Genomic DNA, 25,000 nt, shown 5'->3' with positions numbered 1-25,000 from the left:
AATAGACTGAATGGATAGAAAGGAAGGCTATATGTATATATATATATATATATATGAATAGACTGAATGGATAGAAAGGAAGGCTATATGTGTATATATATATATATATATATATGAATAGACTGAATGGATAGAAAGGAAGGCTATATGTATATATATATATATATGAATAGACTGAATGGATAGAAAGGAAGGCTATATGTATATATATATATATATATATATGAATAGACTGAATGGATAGAAAGGAAGGCTATATGTGTATATATATATATATATGAATAGACTGAATGGATAGAAAGGAAAGGCTATATGTATATATATATATATATGAATAGACTGAATGGATAGAAAGGAAGGCTATATGTATATATATATATATATATATATATGAATAGAATAGACTGAATGGATAGAAAGGAAGGCTATAAGGCTATATGTATATATATATATATATGAATAGACTGAATGGATAGAAAGAAGGCTATATGTATATATATATATATATGAATAGACTGAATGGATAGAAAGGAAGGCTATATGTATATATATATATATATATGAATAGACTGAATGGATAGAAAAGAAGGCTAATATGTATATATATATATATATATGAATAGACTGAATGGATAGAAAAGAAGGCTCTATGTATATATATATATATATGAATAGACTGAATGGATAGAAAAGAAGGCTCTATGTATATATATATATATATGAATAGACTGAATGGATAGAAAGGAAGGCTATATGTATATATATATGTATATATGAATAGACTGAATGGATAGAAAGGAAGGCTATATGTATATATATATATATATGAATAGACTGAATGGATAGAAAGGAAGGCTATATGTATATATATATATATATATATATATATATATATATAATAGACTGAATGGATAGAAAGGAAGGCTATATGTGTATATATATATATGAATAGACTGAATGGATAGAAAGGAAGGCTATATGTATATATATATATATATATATGAATAGACTGAATGGATAGAAAGGAAGGCTATATGTATATATATATATATATATGAATAGACTGAATGGATAGAAAGGAAGGCTATATGTGTATATATATATATATATGAATAGACTGAATGGATAGAAAAGAAGGCTATATGTATATATATATATATATATGAATAGACTTTGAATGGATGGAAAGCCTTCCTTTCCATCCATTCAAAGTGAATAGACGTATGTATATATATATATGTATTATATATATATATATATGTATGAATAGACTTTGGCACCTTTCCGGGCAGGTTTAGCAAATATTGAGCTTTTGAGCATAAAAAAGCATTAAAAGCAAACAAACAAAAGGAATAATTGAAGAAGAAAAAATTGGATACAAAAAAGAATGACAATCGTTTATATAATGTGATTTTTTTTACTTGGCTTTTCATAACAGTTTGTTAGATTAACACAGGGTAAGCTCTGCCTATCCTTTCAACTCTGACTGCACGTCACTGGACGCTCTGGTTGAACTTCAATTGGTCACTCATTTCGCGATATCGCAGAGGATTTGAATAAAACTCTTTCCCCAACTGTATCCCCCTGGCCCATGCTCGCACCACTCAACGGGCCCCTGCCTCCTCAGCTTCTCTCGCTTTCCTTCCGTTGGAAGTGACTGGCTTCCTAGTGTAAACGGCCACTGAGCAGGGGAACGCGACCATTGTGGTGTTGTCAGCGTATGAATAAAGTGGGGTTGTTCCCCTTTCATATTCTGATCACAGTAGAAAATGGAGGAAGAGGGAACCAACCACGTTGAGGGGGCAGACAGAGAGGGAGACGTCCACAATAACAGGCCAAGAGAGACAGGCAAAGCATATCAGCAGTTTGGCCTGGCATTTCAGTTTATTTCAGCCTCAAAGGAAGACACTGGACGCCACACATCCAGTCAACTCAAGAAGCGCCTGCGGACGGATCAGATGTACATCGCGCAGCGCTACAAGTCTGGAGCCTGAAATCCCCCTCTCTCGTCTGGTACTTTAGGGTCGGGGGTTGACACAGCACAAATGTCCAGCTGGAGAAAAGCCCTTTCAGAGGTTAACCAAGGGAGGAGTAGTGGGAGAAGAGGGGTTAAGCCCTTGCCTGCCAAGCTTCTAACATTTCATTTGAAATACCCCCGACTGACCTCAAAGAACGGATACTACAACCAGGGCATCACGATCAGTGACAGCTATCTGCGTCCAGTCAGTTCAATGTCTACTTTTGATTTACATTTGGTTGAGTTGTCAACTAATGTCAATTCTACTGGAAATCAACAACAAAAAATGTCACTGTGTTTTTGGATTTGGGTTCAGAAGTTAAGTGAAAAAATATCTGAAATTCTTTTTGCAAATCCAATCACTTTTCCCACGTTGATTCAGCATCATCACATTGAATGTTTCTGCTCAAATGACGTGGAAACGTTGATTCAACCCGTTCTTGCCCAGTGAGGTGACAATGGCTCTAAAATTGAGGTCAACACTTTGACAGTTGCCTCAATATTCAGGGTCTATGGATACATTCGGTGACGGAGGGCTTTATTACAGTGAAAACGACTCGCCATATGATTACAGCGTTTTATTCTGCAATATCGAATAAATGTGCCTTTAGCCCATGTCTTGTTTCTCCAACCCCTACCCAAATGCACGTGTACAGTTATTCTACTGTCCAATATCAAATGACAGCATCTCATAATGAACAACATGAAACATTCACGTAAGTAGACATCTGGCTTGTCACGTATCTCGGCAACACAAAAAGAGGACTGGACTTCCAGCATGTCGCTCTAACGCATCGCGCAGAGGAGCTGTCAAAACACACTTCTGACATGATACCGTGACACGATGCAGGCACACCGAACACCACCCGTTAATGCTAAAGTCACGATGCACCGCTTCAACTTGTGACATTCATTAAGAAGAGTTACGTTGTTCAATGGTTATAATGGGCGCGCAGCAACGCTCACCATCTCAGAAAAAAAAAAACTAGTAATCACATTAAATTGTTGTAAAGGGAGACACGTAAACCTTTTCAGAGGATCGCAGTATGAAACCAACATTATTGACAATATTGAATTGAAACGGAAGGGGTGGAGAAGGAAATACAATGAAAGAGCACGGCAGACATTGCCTACCTGTTAACCCATGGGGTCTGGGATAGACGCGGTGTAGATTCTTTGGAGTCCAATCTGGTGTGACTGCGCGAAAGAGAGAACGAAAGGGGGGTGTTCAGAAGAACACAGTATTCTATTCTTTCCTCCCCTACGCCTTTGGTGTCTCTAAATGTTATTCCCCTGTTTTCTCCCCCTCTCCCGGTCTCCGCCAGCCTTTTCTCTCTCTGTCCCTCCCTTGCTTTTCCTTGTCTTGGTATCAGGAACCAGCTTCCCCCTCTGTGTCTGTCTCTCTCCCTCTCTTTCCCTAGGGCGCTCTCTCACTGGCTCTGTGTCCCCGTATCTCCCTGTCTTTGGGCAGACTCAGGAAATGAGGCAACATGAACAACACACACACCGTTCTATCAGCGACCAACCCCCCAGGCACTCTCCCACATATCTGACAGCTCAAATAAATATTAGTGTCATTATTGCAATTGAGTAGCACGACGTGAAATCATGAAATCAAGAAAATAGTAGGCAATTTGTGGTGTGTTCAGTGTGTCATGAACAATAACAATAGTAATAATATTAATGTATTATTATTAATATTGCTATTATTATGCTAAACGGGCTTGTCATATGGACAGGACAACAATATAAATGAAATAGTGTGTGTAATGTGTGATATCATATCATTATAATGTGCAATAATTTACATGAAATGCATTGCTCTGCCTATATCTACAGTATCTGTATCATATTTCAAGAGTTTCTTCAATAAATATATACTGCTGCAAAAAGAGTGTTTTATATGAATTGAGACAACCTCATGGTAATACAGTTTATGCGGGAGTTTCCATATTTAATGGCTGAGTGAGTAGGCTATTACATGAAGAAGCATGTGCTTGTCTATACAGGGGTCTAAACATGAGTGATCGACAGTATGTGGGTGTTAGTGAGAACAGAAGACAAGCTCTGTCCACTCTGTGTGGTTTGAATGAAAGGCAAGGACCAAGCTACACCCTCTTGTGGTAAAACAGGAAAACCACCCAGCAGTCAGACAGATGGACCTGTTGGGCAGCCCTTCAAAACAGAATTCACCAATTATATCATACTTACTCAGATTGAAGAAGACATTAGCTACATCCAAAAAATGCCATCCATGTCAATTGTAGATTATATGTTTGTTGTTTTTTACATCCACTGATGTCTTTTCATTGTCTATCACAATCAGATATGAAGCCTTCTCTTTGGAGCCATTTCAGTGCCCTCACCCAAGCTTGTCTCGTTGCTAAATCTGACATTACAGCACAGACAGACAGAACATTTGTGAACTTTTCAGAATGAAGTCCAGAGTGTCTTGGGGATGTAGGGAGAGTTGCAGGACAGGACAGATGAGGTGTGTTATGCCAGGGAGAGCAATGGGGGGAAGCGGGTGAAGTCGAGGTTGTTTAGAGGAAGTGAGGAAGGGCAGGTGTGTCTGTGTTGTACGTGTGAAGAGGAAGTAAGGATAATGAGACTGTGTGTGTGTGTGTGTGTGTGTGTGTGTGTGTGTGTGTGCGTGCGTGCGTGCGTGCGTGTGTGTGTGTGTGTGTGTGTGCGTGTGTGTGTGTGGCACAGCAGGGGGTAAGAAGCACTCTTCATCGGGCTGGGAGCCGAGGGCCGGATCAGGGAGGTTGTTGGGCAATGTGGATTAAGTATGTATGTCACACAGTCTCTATCTATCTATCTATCTATCTATCTATCTATCTATCTATCTATCTATCTATCTATCTATCTATCTATCTATCTATCTATCTATCTATCTATCTATCTATCTATCTATCTATCTATCTATCTATCTATCTGTCTATGTCTCTCTCTCTCTCTCTCTCTCTCTATCTATCCCCTGGGCTGGTCAGTGTAATGCTGATGTGTAGTGGCTGTGGCTGCAAACACAATCTCTGCCAGGAACAAGACGCATGTTGCAGATATCCAGATAATCCCAGATTATAAAGAGAAAGCCAGCCACGTCTCGAACACCGACAGCCCGCTTCCAGAAAAGCTGAACACCTCCTTTGCCTGCTTTGAAGAAAACAACACCAAATCGGTGATGTGGGCCCAGGCCGCTCACGAGGACTGTGTGCTCCCGATCTCTGTGGCCAATGTGAGTAAGACATTTAAGCGTTCTGGGCTGCAGGCCCTAAACTGCATCCTCAGGGCATGTGCAGACCAGCTGGCTGCAGTGCTTACAGATGAATTCAGTTTCCCACTACGCTAGTCTGTTGTTCAAGAAGTCCACCATCGCTCCTGTACCCAAGAAAGCGAAGGTACAGTGGCTTGCAAAATTATTCATCTCCTTGTAATTTTCCTATTTTGTTGCCGTACAACCTGAAATTAAAATGAATTTTTTGGGGGGTTTGTATCATTTGATTTACACAACATGCCTACCACTTTGAAGATGCAAAATATGTTTTAATGTGAAACACACAAAAAAAGATGACAAAAAAACAGAAAACTTGAGCGTGCATAACTATTCACCCCCCAAAGTCAATACTTTGCAGAGCCACCTTTTGCAGCAATTACAGCTACAAGTCTCTTGTGGTATGTCTCTATAAGCTTGGCACATCTAGCCACTGGGATTTCTGCCCATTCTTCAAGGCAAAACTGCTCCAGCTCCTTCAAGTTGGATGGGTTCCGCTGTTGTACAGCAATATTTAAGTCATACCACATATATACTCAACTGGATTGAGGTCTGGGCTTTGACTAGGCCTTTCCAAAACATGTAAATGTTCCCTTTAAACCACTCGATTGCTTCTTTAGCATTATGCTTAGGGTCATTGTACCGCTGGAAGGTGAACCTCAGTCCCAGACTCAAATCTCTGGAAGACTGAAACAGGTTTCTCTCAAGAATTTCCCTGTATTTAGCCCAATCCACCATTCCTTCCATTCTGACCTGTTTCCCAGTCCCTGCCAAACATACCCACAACATGATGGTGCCACCACCATGCTTCACTGTGAGGATGGTATTCTCGGGGGGATGAGAAGTGTTGGGTTTGCGCCAGACATAGCGTTTTCCTTGATTGCCAAAAAGCTCAATTTTATTCTCATCTGACCAGTGTACCTCCTTCCATATGTTTGGGGAGTCTCCCACATGCCTTTTGGCGAACACCACTATTTTTTCTTTAAGCAAAGGCTTTTTTTCTAGCCACTCTTCCATAAAGCTCAACTATGTGGAGTGTACGGCTTCCAGTGGTCCTGTGGACAGATACTCCAATCTCTGCTGTGGAGCTTTGCAGCTCCTTCAGGGTTATCTTTGGTCTCTTTGTTGCCTCTCTGATTAATGCCCTCCTTGCCTGGTCTGTGAGTTTTGGTGGGCGGTCCTCTCTTGGCAGGTTTGTTGTGTTGCCATATTCTTTCAAATTTTTAATAATGGATTTAATGGTGCTCCGTGGGATGTTCAAAGTTTCTGATATTTTTTTTAGAACCCAACCCTGATCTGTACTTCTACACAACTTTGACCATGACCTGTTTGGAGAGCTCCTTGGTCTTCATGGTGCTGCTTGCTTGGTGGTGCAACTGCAATCATATATAGTTTCATGTTCGGTTTGGTGTTTTGTTTAAGTGTTCTAGTGTTCTTAGTTAAATAAATAAGAAGAATGTATTCTAATCATGCTGCGCTTTGGTCTCCTGCGCTTAATGGAGAAATGGACCCGGGAGAAGGACGAATGGGTAACAACCTGGGAGGAGGGCGAGGGGGGATACAGGAGAATGGAGGAACGACGAAGATATAAGAGTACACGGATAGCACGGAAGCCCGAGAGGCAGCCCCAAAAATTTTGGGGGGGGCACACGAGGAGATTGGCTAAGTCAGGTAGGAGACCTGAGCCAACTCCTCGTGCTAACCGTGGGGAGCGTGTAACTGGTCAGGCACCCTGTTATGCAGAGATGCGCACGGTGTCTCCAGTGCCATTTCTAGCCCAGTGCGCTATATTCCAGCTCCTCGCATTGGCCGGGGGAGAATGAGCATCCAGCCAGGACGGATTGTGTTAGCTATACACTCCAGACCTCCAGTACGCCACCACAGCCCAGTACGTCCTGTGCCTGCTCCCCACACTCGCCCTGAGGTGCCTGTCTCCAGCCCGGTACCACCAGTGCCTGCACCACGCACCAGGCCACCAGTGCGCCTCCAGGATCCAGTACTCCCTGTTCCTGCTCCTCGCACTCGCCCTGAGGTGCGTGTCCCCAGCCCGGTACCTCCAGTGCCAGCACCACGCACCAGGCCTATAGTGCGACTCGGCAGTCCAGTACTCCCTGTTCCTGCTCCTCGCACTCGGCCTGAGGTGCGTGTCCCCAGCCCGGTACCACCAGTATCGGCACCACGCACCAGGCCACCAGTGCGCCTCCAGGATCCAGTACTCCCTGTTCCTGCTCCTCGCACTCGCCCTGAGGTGCGTGTCCCCAGCCCGGTACCTCCAGTGCCGGCACCACGCACCAGGCCTATAGTGCGACTCGGCAGTCCAGTACGCCCTGTTCCTTCTCCCCGCACTCGCCCTGAGGTGCGTGTCTACAGCCCGGTACCACCAGTGCAGGCACCACGCACCAGGCCACCAGTGCACCTCCAGGATCCAGTACTCTCTGTTCCTGCTCCTCGCATTCGCCCTGAGGTGCTCCCAGCCCGGTACCACCAGTGCCGGCACCACACACCAGGCCACCAGTGCGCCTCCAGGGTCCAGTACTCCTGTTCCTGCTCCTCGCACCGCCCTGAGGTGCGTGTCCCAGCCCGGTACCTCCAGTGCCGGCACCACGCACCAGGCCTACCAGTGCGCCTCCAGGGTCCAGTACGCCCTGTTCCTTCCCCCGCACTCGCCCTGAGGTGCGTGTCTTACCACCAGTGCCGGCACCACGCACCAGGCCACCAGTGCGCCTCCAGGGTCCAGTACTCCCTGTTCCTGCTCCTCGCACTCGCCCTGAGGTGCGTGTTTTCAGCCCGGTACCACCAATGCCGGCACCACGCACCAGGCCTATAGTGCGCCTCGGCTGTCCAGAGCGTCCAGCCACAGTACCCAGCCCAGAGCATCTGGCTACAGTACCCAGTCCAGAGCGTCCAGCTACAGTACCCAGTCCAGAGCGTCCGGCTACAGTACCCAGTCCAGAGCGTCCGGCAACAGTACACAGTCCAGAGCGTCCGGCAACAGTACCCAGTCCAGAGCGTCCGGAAACAGTCTACAAACCGGAACCTCCTACGACGGGCCGCAGACCGGAACCTCATATGACGGGCCGTAGACCAGGACCTCCTACGACGGGCTGCAGACTGGAACCTCCTACGACTGGCTGCAGACCGGAACCTCCTACGTCGGGTCACAGTCCGGAAACTACCACAACGGGTCGCAGTCTGGATCTGCCAGAGTCTCCCTCCAGTCCGGATCCGCCAGAGTCTCCCTCCAGTCCGGATCTGCCAGAGTCTCCCTCCAGTCCGGATCCGCCAGAGTCTCCCTCCTGTCCTGAGCCACCAGAGTCTCCTCCTGTCCGGGAGCCGCCAGAGCCGTCAGCCAGCCAGGAGCCGCCAGAGCCGTCAGCCAGCCAGGAGCCGCCAGAGCCGTCAGCCAGGAGCCGCCAGAGCCGTCAGCCAGCCAGGAGCTGCCAGAGCCGTCAGCCAACCAGGAGCTGCTGATGCCGCCTGTCATGCCGGCGATGCTGGAATCTCCCTCCTGTCCGGAGCTGCCAGAGCCGCTCCTCAGTCCAGTGACACCCTCTACGATGATCTTCAGTCCGGGGTCCGCTGCGAGGGTCCCCGTTCCAGAGGCGCCACCTAAGTGGTTCAAGACTGAGGTAGAGCGGGGTCCACGTCCTGCACCCGAACCGCCGCCGTGAAAAAGGCCCACCCGGACCCTCCCCTTTAGATTAGGTTTTGCGGCCGGAGTCCGCACCTTTGTGGGGGGGTACTGTCACGCCCTGACCTGAGTATTCTTTGTTTTCTTTATTGTTTTGGTTAGGTCAGGGTGTGACATGGGTGATGTATGTTTTTAAACTGTCTAGGGGTTTTGTAGGTTTTTGGGGTTGTTTACTATCTAGGTGTTTTATATGTCTATGGTTGCCTAGATTGGTTCTCAATTAGAGGCAGGTGTGTATCGTTGTCTCTGATTGGGAACCAGAAGAATGTATTCTAATCACGCTGCGCTTTGGTCTCCTCTTTACGACGAGCGTGACAGAAGGTAATTGGTTGCACCAGATTTATTCAGGGGCTTCAGTACCCTACTCTGCCCCTCTGTCACTGTCACTAGCCGGCTACCGCCGGGTGCTCTCCTCTACACCTTAGGGACTGCTGCCCTATGTACACAGTCATTGAACACTGGTCACTTTAATAATGTTTACATACTATTTACCATGATCATCCAAAACATTAAGAACACCTGCTCTTTCTATGACACAGACTGCCCAGGTGAATCTTTATTGATGTCACTTGTTAAATCCACTTCAATCAGTGTAGATGAAGGGGAGGAGACGGGTTAAAGAAAGATGTCTAATCCTTGAGACACTTGAGGCTTGGATTGGATTGTGTATGTGAGTCAGTCAGAGGATGAATGGTGTCGTGACGTTGTCTTCGTTAATGTGACGACTGTTGCTCATCGAATGATTACAAGTTTCTAATTGCGTGATTAACTGAATCAAGCAATTATTAACTCATTAAACTGGGGCACCATGGGAAAACGAGTTTTTATTGAGTCTCTATTTCCCAAATTAACTCAAACAATATCAGAATATCGATTTTACAACAGCCGCTAATTAATCAGTTACCTCTACAATCTCGTTCTGAACGTCGTATAGTCCGTGAATCTGCACGGACCCGGGTCTCACCAATGAGTTCGTACCACACCAATCTTAGTTGAATATTTATTTTCTAAAAAGCTAAAATGATGATAAAAGATACACATAGACAAAACACATTCTAGGCTATTGATTAGAACTTAGTGTAACAGGCCAACACACTATGGCGCGTGTTACCCACAATGGGGATTTAAAAGAGAGAGAAAAAGAGAGAGAAAAAGTGAAAGTACACGAGAGAAATATACATTTGGGTGCATTTGTCAGCTATGCTTATTCTAACCCTAGCCTTGCCCCAAACTGCCGCTCTCATGAGTCAGAATATAATGATGTAATTACGTGGGGAAGGTCTCGGTGGGTTCTCCGCGTGGACCGTTCAGGCTGCTCGATGATGCACTTCTCCGGCGCACCTTTCTGGTCGTCCTCACGATGTCAGTGTCCTTTTGGCTTAGGAGTCTGTTCCCTCATCCTTGCTATGGAAGGGGTCTTCTGAGGACAGACAGCTCTGTAGCTCAGAGCTCACAGCACAGGAATGAAACTTTTTAGATACCACAATTCTCTGGGATTGGATGCTAAGGGGGTCCGGCTTGAATTCACCCGCTTAGACACAGCTACTCATCCGTAGCTTGGGTAGAAAAAGATTTCTTTGTCTTCAAACTTGAGTTGCGTTCTGGGTTCGTTGACTTTTAAGACCTTGCTGCAGCTTGGGTCACTTAGTCCTCTCTGGAAATTCTTTACTCACAGGTTTTATACCCTCGTGTCAGAAGTGGGCGTAACCGCCTTTAGGGCAATTCTCTGGGCGTACCAAGTTATGAGGGAAAGGTCTAGATTTTACTCAAATCCAATTTTAGACAACTAACTTCACATTTCATCTTTACCAAAACATTCTCTTTGATTTGGATATTTTCCATACAACGTACAATGTATAAACATCAAACATATACTAGGAAAACTCTTCACGTTACAATGTTTTCGTAATTATGTCATCTATTAACCTTTAATAACAAAACAAAAATGACATACATTTTCATATTCCATCTATTGTCATGACCACCATTGTGGCTGACGGAAACCATTGTTCCAAAGTTCCTTTATTTCATGTTTAATGTTCTGAGGCTGGTTCTCCATAGTAACAGGACAAAGGAATTTGTCTGTGGCCTGAGATTTACCAGGGGCGTGAGGGGTCATAAAACCCCCACATCTTGAGGCTGTTCTGAATGCAAAGGGGAGTGCAACTAAATATTAGGAAGGTGTTCCTGATGTTTGCTTTAATCAGTGTATTTACAGTATGCACCACTGTACTAAATGTTTGATGATTTTGTGTGTTGACATTTATTTATTGATTTATAGGAACCAGGAACATAAGAATTTCACTGCACCCGCCAAAACATCTGATACACTATGTACGCTACCAATAAAAATAGATTTGATGAACAAGCTGCATTACTCAAAGCTTCACCACCTCACGCTAACATGAGCGCTCCAATCTGCCTGACACTCCCTTCCCCAACCTCCTCCCTCCCTCTCAGTACATCTCTGTCTCACTGTTTTTCTCTCTCTATTTGTCTCTCTGTCTCTCGGTCCATCTGCCTTTCTGTCTATCTGTCTCTCGGTCTGTCTGTCCATCTGCCCGGCTCTCTCCTCTCACGCCCTCCATCTTCCCCGCTCTCTATTTGTCTGTCTATCTATCTGTCCATCTGCCCGGCTCCCACCTCTCACTCCCTCCCTCTCTATCTCTCTGTCTGTCTGTCTTTATGTCTATCTATTTGTCTGTCTGTCCATCTGCCCGGCTCTCCCCTCTCTCTCTCTCTCTCTCTCTCTCTCTCTCTCTCTCTCTCTCGGTTTAGGACTCATTACCATCACCTGTACATAGCCCATCTATAATTTAGTCCAAACAACTACCTCTTCCCCTACTGTATTTATTTATTTTGCTCCTTTGCACCCCATTATTTATATTTCTACTTTGCTTATTATTCCACTACAGATCTACCATTCCAGTGTTTTACTTGCTATATTGTATTTACTTTGCCACCATGGCCTTTTTTTTGCCTTTACCTCCCTTATCTCACCTCATTTGCTCACATTGTATATATACTTATTTTTCTACTGTATTATTGACTGTATGTTTGTTTTACTCCATGTGTAACTCTGTGTTGTTGTATGTGTCAAACTGCTTTGCTTTATCTTGGCCAGGTCGCAGTTGTAAATGAGAACTTGTTCTCAACTTGCCTACCTGGTTAAATAAAAGGTGAAATAAAAAAAATATTTAAAAAATTAGGTCACTTACAGATTTATTCAGTCATGTGGCAAACACTTCAAAGTCAGGTTCATGGTGAAGTGTTTCTGTATGTCATTATTCAATAGGAGCATTTTCCAAAAAGACATGGACAGTGTGTGTGTGTGTGTGTGTGTGTGGAGGTTACCCAGCATGTATGGTGCTAAGTGCACACATTACCCCTAAGAGACAGCAGCCATGATGCCTTGGGCCTCTTTGTCACCAGTTACAAACATGACTTTTCTTCTGATAAACGAGAGCTAGCATGTTGTTGCCACTTTAAAAGGTTGTTATTGAGGCCATGAGAACACACATCATATCCAGGAAGTGAGCCCGAGCCTCCTCATGATGACTTGTGTTTGAACCACAAAGGGAGGAGGTACGCAAATCTGGGAAACTTTGTGAAGTGGAGCATCAACTGCTCCCCAGTAAGCCCCCTGCTGCGGAACGCAGTGCCATAATTGGTCACGTCGAATAAAACGACACAATAAATATACAACTGTCAGAAAAATAGCACAGGATGCTTTCAAAGCCCCATCCACTACTCTTCACTCTCAGAATGGAGCCCAGCTGTGTACTTTGTGTCTTTGTCTGTGCCATCCTAGAGAGACTTGTGTTGCAAAGTGAAGCCTGGCGCTGAAAGAGCCCTATCACTACCAGGTGCAGCCAGGAGAGAATGGAGCTCCAAAAAGAGGATGTTTGGCACCAGGTGTATTTCTTCAGTACAGTACGTGCAAAGGTGCAGCTCAACGATAATGACGTCTGACAAAAACAACTGTGGGTCCTCTTTCAAGGCCGACAAAGAACAAACAGAAGTGAAAGCCAGACAACAGTGTGGGGGAACTGCGAATGAAGGAATGTTAGACAGGAAGGACGCAACGTAAGGAACGGGGGGGTGAAAATAAGAAGAATAGTCAGGGAGAGGGAGGTTGGTAATGCACAGAGAGTGGAAGACAAAGAGATGCAGAGAATCTAGAAGGACATATGGATTTTGTGGCTATAAAGTGGTTGTGGTACCAGCCTGGTATTTACATCACTCCCTGTCCCCACCTGAGGAGCTTCCCTAAGGGTGTTGTACCCCCTCTATGAACAAGTCCTTCATGATGTGTTGGTAAGATGCTCCTGGACTGGGCTACAGATTAGCCCTAAAGATACCGCTCTCCTTTGAAGAGGAATAGCCTTGGCTGCCCACCACCATCTGTGGGGCGGACACACATGCATTAACACCACACACACTTGGCTTGCACCAGGGCTATATTTCTCCCTGTAACTTCCAGGCCAGAGTTGACCTTCCTCCAGTAGAGATGGACAGACTCAGACATGTTTTGTGACCTTAATGAAGCCCTATCTCCCGCTCTTCCTTTCTCCCTCTCTAATTGACTCAAAGCCTCTTTCTCCCCCACTGTCTTTTTTACCTGTGAAATGTAAAATAACATGACTATTCTGTCCATTTCAACATTATGAATCACATCAGAGAACTGCCTTTTCTCTTTCTTTCTCCTCCTCTCAATCTCTCTGTTTCTCTACTCTTTCCATCCCTCCCTCCCCCGCTCTACCCCCCTCTAAATCTCATTTACTCCCTTGGAAGTAGTCAGAAAAAAGAGTGGAGTACAAAACGACCTTCTCTTCCCCGAAGCAAAAAGCATCTTCTTATTGTGGAGGTCACTGTCTCTGTGCAGCCCTGAGCTCTGAACACTACTATGCTTGTTTTAATGATGCACAGGAGCAGAGAGAGAAAGGGAGACAGAGTGGTAGAGAGAGGGTGAGAGGGAGAGAGATTTCACTACCAACTCACTGCTAACCCCCTGACCCCCACCCCCCTCCTCCCACCTCCCCTCCCCCTCAAAGAAAGTGCTCTTCTTGTTCCACATTCATTCTGAGAGGTTGTTCTAAGCGATATAACCTCTCAGCAATATTATTTATTACTTCTCCCTCAACCCACACTGAGACCTGGGTTGCTATGCTACAATAATCCAACCTCTCATCTTTCCTCCTCCTCTTCTCCTCTCTTCTCCACATTTACTTATTTATTTCCTTACCAACCCAGAGTGCCCTGGGAAAGGACAGGAACGGGTTAAATCCTATAATCCCCCTCTCACTCTCCTTTTCTCTCTCTCTCTCTCGTTTTCTCCCTCTCTTTAATGACCTCCTGCAGTTCACGACCCTGTTTGATTTGACCCCACGACCTCTTAGGGTCACGACCCCGTCTTGCACCAAAACAAATTACATTTGACCCCTGCATAAGAGGTTAGGTTTAGCCACGAGAGTCATATCATATCAGATATCTATCAATCTCTTTTAGTTTTCTATTCCTGAACATCAAGTTTTCATTTTAAAATCTGTTCTAGTAGTTTTATGATCACGAAGGGAAACGGGGCAATTTAGTCACTGACATAACAAACAACCCAGAGAGTTCGTAATGCCTAAAGTAAAAACGTTATAATTATTTTACTGGCATTCGGCCGGGAAAGATCTGCTCTTCATGAGGTCTGTTACACAAACACTGGGACATTCATGGTTTCCCCATAGGCTGATAACCCAACAGAAAAAACCCCAATACAATACACTCTGTCTCTAACAGACAACATTCCCTGTTACATCATAGCTGCCCCTTGCAGTGTGTTTCTCTTTTTCTCCATCTCTTCCTCCCTCCCTCCCTCTCCCTCTGTTATGGCCTTGTCTCCGGGGAAACGCTCGTTTTTGTCAAAATCACCTTGGAGATTGTGGACCTGCGCTGATGGCAGAGCTGAGAAGAGGAGAGGAAAGAGGGGGATGAGGAGCGGAATATGAGAGAAAGGGGGATCAAAGCTTGTCTGGCTCAGCCCAGACTAATGTGAGGGGACAGCCTTAGCTATCTGTTAACCAAACTCACGCTGGCGACGCCAGGAAGAGAGGGATAAAATTCTCTCCTTTACAGCGCTGCGTTCTCCCGCCTTCTTTGACAGCAGTTGGAGGCGCATGGGCCTTGATGTCACATCCTGTAGGTGTTTAAGCCGCTTACTTACACAAGATAGAGAAAGAGAGAGCGGGAAAGAGAGAAAGAGATATGTAGGATGCATGGGGTGGGGGGTCATGGTGGTAGGAGGATCAGGATGTAATATGTGTTTGATTGTATGGTTGTCTTGCTGTTGAATATATAAAGACGTTAGGTGGTGTATGGCATGTGTGACGTTTGAGAGTATGATGCGAGGGCGAAAAGTCCAGGGGATAATTGGACCCTGTCTGTACATTTCAGTGTGTATGCTGACTCCCCGGGCCAGGACAGAAGGAAAGGGTTAAAATATTCCCAGATTCCGAGCGCAGGGAGAGGCATGATGGGAAGGCATGGGATGCACGGGCTGGGAGATGGCTTTCAGTGTGTAGGGCTGTTGCGGACCGTATTTCCGCCACACTGGCAGTCATGAGACCGCAGTAAAATTCCATGTGACCGCACCCTGGACATGCACTGGTAGTCCCCAACTCACTGGTAGTCCCCAACTCACTGGTAGTCCCCAACTCACTAACGACCATCAGGTCCTAATGGCCTGGTTCTCAGGGCTCTGTTGTCTCTCTAAGTACTCTGATATCAATTTGAAGATGGAAGTTCAACAGGTTGAAACTGACTGAAAAACACGATCGTTGTTGTTTCAAAGCCACACAACTAAATGGACAGCACTTTCTAAGGTGATGATTCATTCAAAACAATCATATGCATTGAGCCCTAGCCTGAAAAACACCCTAAATTAAAATAATGATTGTGCGGTTATAAACGTCTCTTTTTCAGGACCCTGTCTTTCAAAGATCATTCGTAAAAATCAAAATAATAATAGAAATAAATAACTTCACAGATCTTCATTGTCAAGGGTTTAAACACTGTTTCCCATGCTTGTTCAATGAACCATAAACAATTAATGAACATGCACCTGTGCAACGGTCGTTAAGATACTAACAGCTTACAGATGGTAGGCAATTAAGGTCACAGTTATGAAATCTTAGGACACTAAAGAGGCCTTTCTGCTGACTGAAAAACACCAAAAGAAAGATGCCCATGGTCCCTGCTCATCTGCATGAACGTGCCTTAGGCATGCTGTAAGGAGGCATGAGGACTGCAGATGTGGCCAGGGCAATAAATTTAAATGTCTGTACTGTGAGATGCCTAAGACAGCGCACCAGGGACAGGGCGGACAGCTGATCGTCCTCACAGTGGCAGACCACGTGTAACAGCACCTGCACAGGATTGGTACATCCGAACACCACAGGTACAGGATGGCAACAACAACTGCCCGAGTTACACCAGGAATGCACAATCCCTCCATCAGTGCTCAGACTGTCAGCAATAGGCTGAAAGAGAGACTGAACTGAGGGCTTTTTGGCCTGTTGTAAGGCAGGTCCTCACCAGACATCACCGGCAACAACGACGCCTATGGGCGTCCCACTGGCGACCCACTGTCGCTGGACCAGACAGGATTGACAAAAAGTGCTCTTCACTGTTGCGGTTTTGTCTCAACAGGGGTGATGGTCGGATTTGCGTTTATCGTCAAAGGAATGAGCCTCCTCAGGAGGGTTTTTTATTCGTAACAATAGAAAAGGCTGTTCTATGACGCCTGATTATGTCTGTGCTCACGGGGGTGGGCCAATGACTTAGTTTACTTCTTTGGGATAGGGGACAGTATTTTCACATCCGGATGAAAAGCATGCTCAAAGTAAACTGCCTGCTACTCAGGCCCATATAATTGGTAGATTTGGATAGAAAACACTCTAAAGTTTCCAAAACTGTGAGTATAGCAGAACTGATATGGGAGGCGAATATCTGAGAAAGATCCATCCAGGAAGTGGGATTTTTTTAAGTTTGTAGCTTTCCATGGACTGCCAATACAGTATCCAATGACTTAGGACTCAGATTGCACTTCCTATGCCTTCCGCTAGATGTCAACAGGATTTTTTTCAGGCTTGTATTCTGAAACATGAGGGAGTAAGACCACTCTGAGTGAGTGGATAGTGGAAAGTCCCCAAACCTGTTTTCTGCACGCGACCGAGAGCTTGCCTTTCTTGTTTTTCTTTTACATTGACGAAGCTATTGTCTGGTTGAAATATTATTGATTATTATGACTAAAAACAACCAGAGGATTGATTATCAACATCGTTTGACATGTTTCTACGAACTTTACTGATACTTTTGTGATTTTTCATCTGCCTGTTGTGACTGCCTTTGAGCCAATGGATAACTGAACAAGAAGCGCCAACAAAACGGAGGTATTTGGACATAAAGAGGGACTTTATTGAACAAAACAAACATTTATTGTGTAACTGGGAGTCTTGTGAGTGCAGCCATATGAAGATCATCAAAGGTAAGTGATTAATTTCTATCACTATTTCTGACTTTTGTTACTCCTCTACTTGGCTGGTAACTGTTTGTAATATTTTGAGGGCTAGGCGCTGTGCTCAGATATTCGCATGGTATGCTTTCACCGTAAAGCCTTTCTGAAATCTGACACAACAGTTGGATTAACAAGAAGTTAATCTTTAAGCCGATGTATAACACTTGTATGTTTTATGAATTTTTATTATGAGTATTTCTGTTTTTGGCGCTCTCTGCAATTTCACCGGATGTTGGCCAGGTGGGACGGTAGTGTCCCTATACCCTAGAGAGGTTAAACTTTCAAGGGAATACAATTCTCTCACATTAAAGGTTTAACATCACATTACATCATTTCACAAATAGTTTCATCTTTGCTCATTCATTTTATACAATAAATAAATGCAAACCCCATAACTGAGAAATGTACATATTCAGAGATATAGTTCTGTATGTTTCCTGTCCTCTCTGAGGTCACCAAATGAAACACACTCGTCGTATCTGTCCCTTAAGAGTCCACGAACCATTCCCACCTTCTCACAAGTGGACATTTTGTTTCATATTCTCATTTTGGGGATTTAGTTGTTTGCCATGTGAAATCGTTTGTTCTCTCTGTTTCTCTCTTTCTGAATGGCCAGGGGGAGAGAGTCTCCACCAGGAATTTACGACCTGAGATAACAGAACCTGGATGTAGGAGAGAGTGGGAAGCCATGATCTATACCCAGAAAGGGCCACGTCATTAGGCAATCTCAACACTGTGAGTTACAGGGAAGACATCCTCCTCCCTCATGTGGTACCCTTCCTGCAGGCTCCTCCTGACATGACTCTCCAGCATGACAGTGCCACCAGCCAAACTGCTCGTTCTGTGCGTGATTTCCTGCAAGACAGGAATGTCAGTGTTCTGCCATGGCCAGCGAAGATCCCAGATCTCAATCCCATTGAGCACATCTGGGACCTGTTGGATCGGAAGATGAGGGCTATGGCCATTCCCCTCAGTGTCCGGGAACTTGCAGGTGCCTTAGTGGAAGAGTGGGGTAACATCTTACGGCAAGAACAGGCAAATCTGGTGCAGTCCATGAGGAGGAGATGTACTGCAGTACTTAATGCAGCTGGTGGCCACACCAGATACTGACGGTTACTTTGATTTTGACCCCCCCTTTGTTCAGGGACACATTATTCCATTTCTGTTGTCTGTGGAACTTGTTCAGTTTATGTCTCAGTTGTTGAATCTTGTTATGTTCATACAAATATTTACACATGTTATGTTTGCTGAAAATAAACGCAGTTGACAGTGAGAGGACGTTTCCTTTTTTGGCTGGGTTTATAATACATAGCCTACTACTTATTGCGCACAGCAGAAAAACGTTAGAAAAAATATATTTAGATGTCTTTGGTACATAGTTGGTTTAGCCCATTCTCCAAAATTAAACAAATTCTAGTAATGGCAGTTGAGTGTGTAATGTATTATTATGCATACTGGTTGGCCTAGTTACCTTAAGCTACGTTCCAAACTTTCTATCCATGAGTCTGGGAGAGAAAGTGTAGGCCTTGGTGATGCTGTTGGTTCATTGATTGTGCAGGGCGGCTTACAGTACATTTGAATTAGATTTTGAATAGCATAGTATAGGGCCATTTTATATTCAATGGGCTACAGAATATCTCATTTGTATTTTACCCCCTTTTCCGATCTTGTCTCATCACTGCAACTCCCCAACAGGCTCTGGAGAGGCGTCCACCGCAACATGACCCGCCTAACCACGCTCCTTTAACACCCGCCAGCTTAACCCAGAAGCCAGCCGCACCAACGTGTCGGAGGAAACACCGTTCAACTGGGGTCAGCCTGAAGGCACCAGGCCCGCCACAAAGATTCGCTCGAGAGAGAAGAGCCAATTAAAGCCCCACCGACCTAACCCTTCCATAACCTTGACTACGCTGGGCCAATTGTGCACCGTCCTATTGGACTCCCGGCCACGGCCGGTCGTGGCACATCCCGGGAAATCAACCTGGGTCTGTAGTAATGCCTCTGCATTCAGATGCAGTGCCTTAGACCGCTGCGTCACACGTTAGGATTTCACTTGGTTGCGCAAATGAAGCACTGGGTAACTGCAGGAACAGAATTGGTGAGCCCATGGCATACAGAGTTTGGGCGGAATATCACCAGTGGCGCATTGAGAGGTTGCATGCTCCTCAAACAGTGGCTGATACATGGAGTAAAATAACTGGAGTAGCCTACCTATCATGATTGAAAAATGAACCCAGTGGAAAGCGGCCTCCATTCAATATATTTTTTCCCCTGCTGCTGTTCCTGCCCATTTGATAATGGGCCACTCTAAATCAAAACTAATTTGACATATTAATGAAGATTACATTGAGAATAGTCTGATGGATAAAAATAAACTATATATACAAAAGTATGTGGACACCCCTTCAAATTCGCTGATTCGGCTATTTCAGCCAAACCCGTTGCTGACAGGTGTATACAATAGAGCACACAGCCTTGCAATCTCCATAGATAAGCATTGGCCTTACTGAAGAGCTCAGTGACTTTTAATGTGAACCACCATGGAATGTCACCTTTCTAACAAGTCAGTTCGTCAAATTTCTGCACTGCTAGAGCTGCCCCGGTCAACTGTTAGAGCTGCCCCAGTCAACTGTTAGAGCTGCCCCAGTCAACTGTTAGAGCTGCACCAGTCAACTGTTAGAGCTGCCCCGGTCAACTGTTAGAGCTGCCCCAGTCAACTGTTAGAGCTGCCCCGGTCAACTGTTAGAGCTGCCCCAGTCAACTGTTAGAGCTGCCCCGGTCAACTGTTAGAGCTGCCCCAGTCAACTGTTAGAGCTGCCCCGGTCAACTGTTAGAGCTGCCCCAGTCAACTGTTAGAGCTGCCCCAGTCAACTGTTAGAGCTGCCCCAGTCAACTGTTAGAGCTGCCCCAGTCAACTGTTAGAGCTGCCCCGGTCAACTGTTAGAGCTGCCCCGGTCAATTGTAAGTTCTGTTATTGTGAAGTGGAAAAGTCTAAGAGCAACAACGGCTCAGCTGCAAAGTGGTAGGGCAGACTGGTAGGGCAGACAAGCTCACAGATTGTTACCGCCGAGTTCTGAAGCGCTTAAAAATTGTCTGCCCTCAGTTGCAGCACTCACTACCGCAACATTAGCACAGAGAACTGTTTGTCGGGAGCTTCATGAAATGGGTTTCTATAGCCGAGCAACCACACACACGCCTAAGATCGCCATGGCAAAGCCAAGCGTCGGCTGGAGTAAAGTTTGCCACCATTGAACTGAAGCAGTGAAAACGTATTCTCTGGACTGTGTATGGCGGTCCAATGTACCAATATGGGTTTGGCGGTCCAATGGACCAATATGGGTTTGGCGGTCCAATGGACCAATATGGGTTTGGCGGTCCAATGGACCAATATGGGTTTGGCAATATGGGTTTGGCGGTCCAATGGACCAATATGGGTTTGGCGTCCAATGTACCAATATGGGTTTGGCGGTCCAATGGACCAATATGGGTTTGGCGGTCCAATGGACCAATATGGGTTTGGCGGTCCAATGGACCAATATGGGTTTGGCGGTCCAATGGACCAATATGGGTTTGGCGGTCCAATGGACCAATATGGGTTTGGCGGTCCAATGGACCAATATGGGTTTGGCGGTCCAATGGACCAATATGGGTTTGGCAGTCCAATGGACCAATATGGGTTTGCAGCAGGGGGACCAACACCATATTTATGCCCATGATTTTGGAATGAGATATTAGGCGAGCAGGTGTCCTTATACTTTTGGTCATGTATTGTATGATGACTTGATGAGGAAACAGTAGGTGCAGCCTGAGGCAAGGAACAGAGCACAAGCTTTTTTGCGACTTTCTCAAATCATATAGCATATATTTGCATCATGAAGCCCATCTATGTTTTGATTTCTAAGGCAGTTTAAGGTTTGTATCATTCACAACTAACATAGCCAAATAACACTATATCATATAGGACCTGTTTCAAATAATTACTTTGACACTTTTTAAATATTTGTTTTAACATAGCCACTTCATATGCACACTCACTCCAGAATGGGAAACATATCCTTTCTATATTATTCAGATAAGTCAGATTATATTCTTCCTACTATAAAACCATCTAGTATAAAGTACGTGACTTATATGCACATCTTATCTACTAAATGAAAAAGCTTACATCATAGCCAGATAACAGATTAGACAAACTCATATTCTGTTCTTCTGAAATACATTTTCTTCAAAATAGTTCTGTCGACCTGCCTAAAATAAATGATGGATTTATTGTGATGGTCTATATTAAAATAAATTTGATTTATTAGACAACTGTTTATAAATGTAGACGTTCCAGCGGCTTGTATGGAATCCAGGAGATGCTAAACGTGTTGATTTTAAGGTCCATTACCGTGAGACCGGCAGTTTTTTGCATGAAGATAAGCGTGTACAATATGTGAGTGAGGGAGCTGATAATGACTTACTAAAGCTACTAGCTCTCACAGTCTCACGTCAGAATTAGACGTTCCTCCATGTTTCTCAAAAGTAACATTTCATAGTTGTTCCAAACGTAACAAGTGTTTAAGGTTATTAGGCAATCTCAACACTGTGAGTTACAGGGAAGACATCCTCCTCCCTCATGTGGTACCCTTCCTGCAGGCTCCTCCTGACATGACTCTCCAGCATGACAGTGCCACCAGCCAAACTGCTCGTTCTGTGCGTGATTTCCTGCAAGACAGGAATGTCAGTGTTCTGCCATGGCCAGCGAAGAGCCCAGATCTCAATCCCATTGAGCACATCTGGGACCTGTTGGATCGGAAGATGAGGGCTATGGCCATTCCCCTCAGAAATGTCCGGGAACTTGCAGGTGCCTTAGTGGAAGAGTGGGGTAACATCTTACGGCAAGAACAGGCAAATCTGGTGCAGTCCATGAGGAGGAGATGTACTGCAGTACTTAATGCAGCTGGTGGCCACACCAGATACTGACGGTTACTTTGATTTTGACCCCCCCTTTGTTCAGGGACACATTATTCCATTTCTGTTGTCTGTGGAACTTGTTCAGTTTATGTCTCAGTTGTTGAATCTTGTTATGTTCATACAAATATTTACACATGTTATGTTTGCTGAAAATAAACGCAGTTGACAGTGAGAGGACGTTTCCTTTTTTGGCTGGGTTTATAATACATAGCCTACTACTTATTGCGCACAGCAGAAAAACGTTAGAAAAAATATATTTAGATGTCTTTGGTACATAGTTGGTTTAGCCCATTCTCCAAAATAAACAAATTCTAGTAATGGCAGTTGAGTGTGTAATGTATTATTATGCATACTGGTTGGCCTAGTTACCTTAAGCTACGTTCCAAACTTTCTATCCATGAGTCTGGGAGAGAAAGTGTAGGCCTTGGTGATGCTGTTGGTTCATTGATTGTGCAGGGCGGCTTACAGTACATTTGAATTAGATTTTGAATAGCATAGTATAGGGCCATTTTATATTCAATGGGCTACAGAATATCTCATTTGTATTTTACCCCCTTTTTCGATCTTGTCTCATCACTGCAACTCCCCAACAGGCTCTGGAGAGGCGTCCACCGCAACATGACCCGCCTAACCACGCTCCTTTAACACCCGCCAGCTTAACCCAGAAGCCAGCCGCACCAACGTGTCGGAGGAAACACCGTTCAACTGGGGTCAGCCTGAAGGTACCAGGCCCGCCACAAAGATTCGCTCGAGAGAGAAGAGCCAATTAAAGCCCCACTGACCTAACCCTTCCATAACCTTGACTACGCTGGGCCAATTGTGCACCGTCCTATTGGACTCCCGGCCACGGCCGGTCGTGGCACATCCCGGGAAATCAACCTGGGTCTGTAGTAATGCCTCTGCATTCAGATGCAGTGCCTTAGACCGCTGCGTCACACGTTAGGATTTCACTTGGTTGCGCAAATGAAGCACTGGGTAACTGCAGGAACAGAATTGGTGAGCCCATGGCATACAGAGTTTGGGCGGAATATCACCAGTGGCGCATTGAGAGGTTGCATGCTCCTCAAACAGTGGCTGATACATGGAGTAAAATAACTGGAGTAGCCTACCTATCATGATTGAAAAATGAACCCAGTGGAAAGCGGCCTCCATTCAATATATTTTTTCCCCTGCTGCTGTTCCTGCCCATTTGATAATGGGCCACTCTAAATCAAAACTAATTTGACATATTAATGAAGATTACATTGAGAATAGTCTGATGGATAAAAATAAACTATATATACAAAAGTATGTGGACACCCCTTCAAATGAGTGATTTTGGCTATTTCAGCCAAACCCGTTGCTGACAGGTGTATACAATAGAGCACACAGTCTTGCAATCTCCATAGATAAGCATTGGCCTTACTGAAGAGCTCAGTGACTTTTAATGTGAACCACCATGGAATGTCACCTTTCCTAGAGCTGCCCCGGTCAACTGCTAGAGCTGCCCCGGTCAACTGTTAGAGCTGCCCCAGTCAACTGTTAGAGCTGCCCCAGTCAACTGCTAGAGCTGCCCCAGGTTAGAGCTGCCCCTCAACTGTTAGAGCTGCCCCGGTCAACTGTTAGAGCTGCCCCGGTCAACTGTTAGAGCTGCCCCGGTCAACTGTTAGAGCTGCCCCGGTCAACTGTAAGTTCTGTTATTGTGAAGTGGAAAAGTCTAAGAGCAACAACGGCTCAGCTGCAAAGTGTTAGGGCAGACTGGTAGGGCAGACAAGGTCACAGATTGTTACCGCCGAGTTCTGAAGCGCTTAAAAATTGTCTGCCCTCAGTTGCAGCACTCACTACCGCAACATTAGCACAGAGAACTGTTTGTCGGGAGCTTCATGAAATGGGTTTCTATAGCCGAGCAACCACACACACGCCTAAGATCGCCATGGCAAAGCCAAGCGTCGGCTGGAGTAAAGTTTGCCACCATTGAACTGAAGCAGTGAAAACGTATTCTCTGGACTGTGTATGGTGGTCCAATGTACCAATATGGGTTTGGCGGTCCAATGTACCAATATGGGTTTGGCGGTCCAATGGACCAATATGTGTTTGGCGGTCCAATGGACCAATATGGGTTTGGCGGTCCAATGGACCAATATGGGTTTGGCGGTCCAATGGACCAATATGGGTTTGGCGGTCCAATGGACCAATATGGGTTTGGCGGTCCAATGGACCAATATGGGTTTGGCGGTCCAATGGACCAATATGGGTTTGGCGGTCCAATGGACCAATATGGGTTTGGCGGTCCAATGGACCAATATGGGTTTGGCGGTCCAATGTACCAATATGGGTTTGGCGGTCCAATGTACCAATATGGGTTTGGCGGTCCAATGGACCAATATGGGTTTGGCGGTCCAATGGACCAATATGGGTTTGGCGGTCCAATGGACCAATATGGGTTTGGCGGTCCAATGGACCAATATGGGTTTGCAGCAGGGGGGACCAACACCATATTTATGCCCATGATTTTGGAAT

The 25,000-nt window shown here is 45.2% G+C and overlaps 1 protein-coding gene across 1 annotated transcript in view; it reads right to left on the bottom strand.

Annotated features, from left to right (window-relative positions):
- LOC112236722 (zinc finger and BTB domain-containing protein 46-like) overlaps window positions 1-3,503 on the bottom strand; it is a 208,698-nt gene extending 205,195 nt beyond the window's left edge. The window contains exon 1 of the mRNA XM_042308260.1: window positions 3,152-3,503. The gene's annotated coding sequence lies outside the window, so the exon portion shown is untranslated. The remainder of the gene's footprint in view (window positions 1-3,151) is intronic.
- Window positions 3,504-25,000: the final 21,497 nt, after the last annotated feature.

This window comes from Oncorhynchus tshawytscha, linkage group LG28, assembly GCF_018296145.1.
Source record: "Oncorhynchus tshawytscha isolate Ot180627B linkage group LG28, Otsh_v2.0, whole genome shotgun sequence".
Classification (NCBI taxonomy): domain Eukaryota; kingdom Metazoa; phylum Chordata; class Actinopteri; order Salmoniformes; family Salmonidae; genus Oncorhynchus; species Oncorhynchus tshawytscha.
The sequence above is the reverse complement of the archived record's forward strand: the minus strand, read 5'-3'. Positions and strand labels throughout refer to the sequence as shown.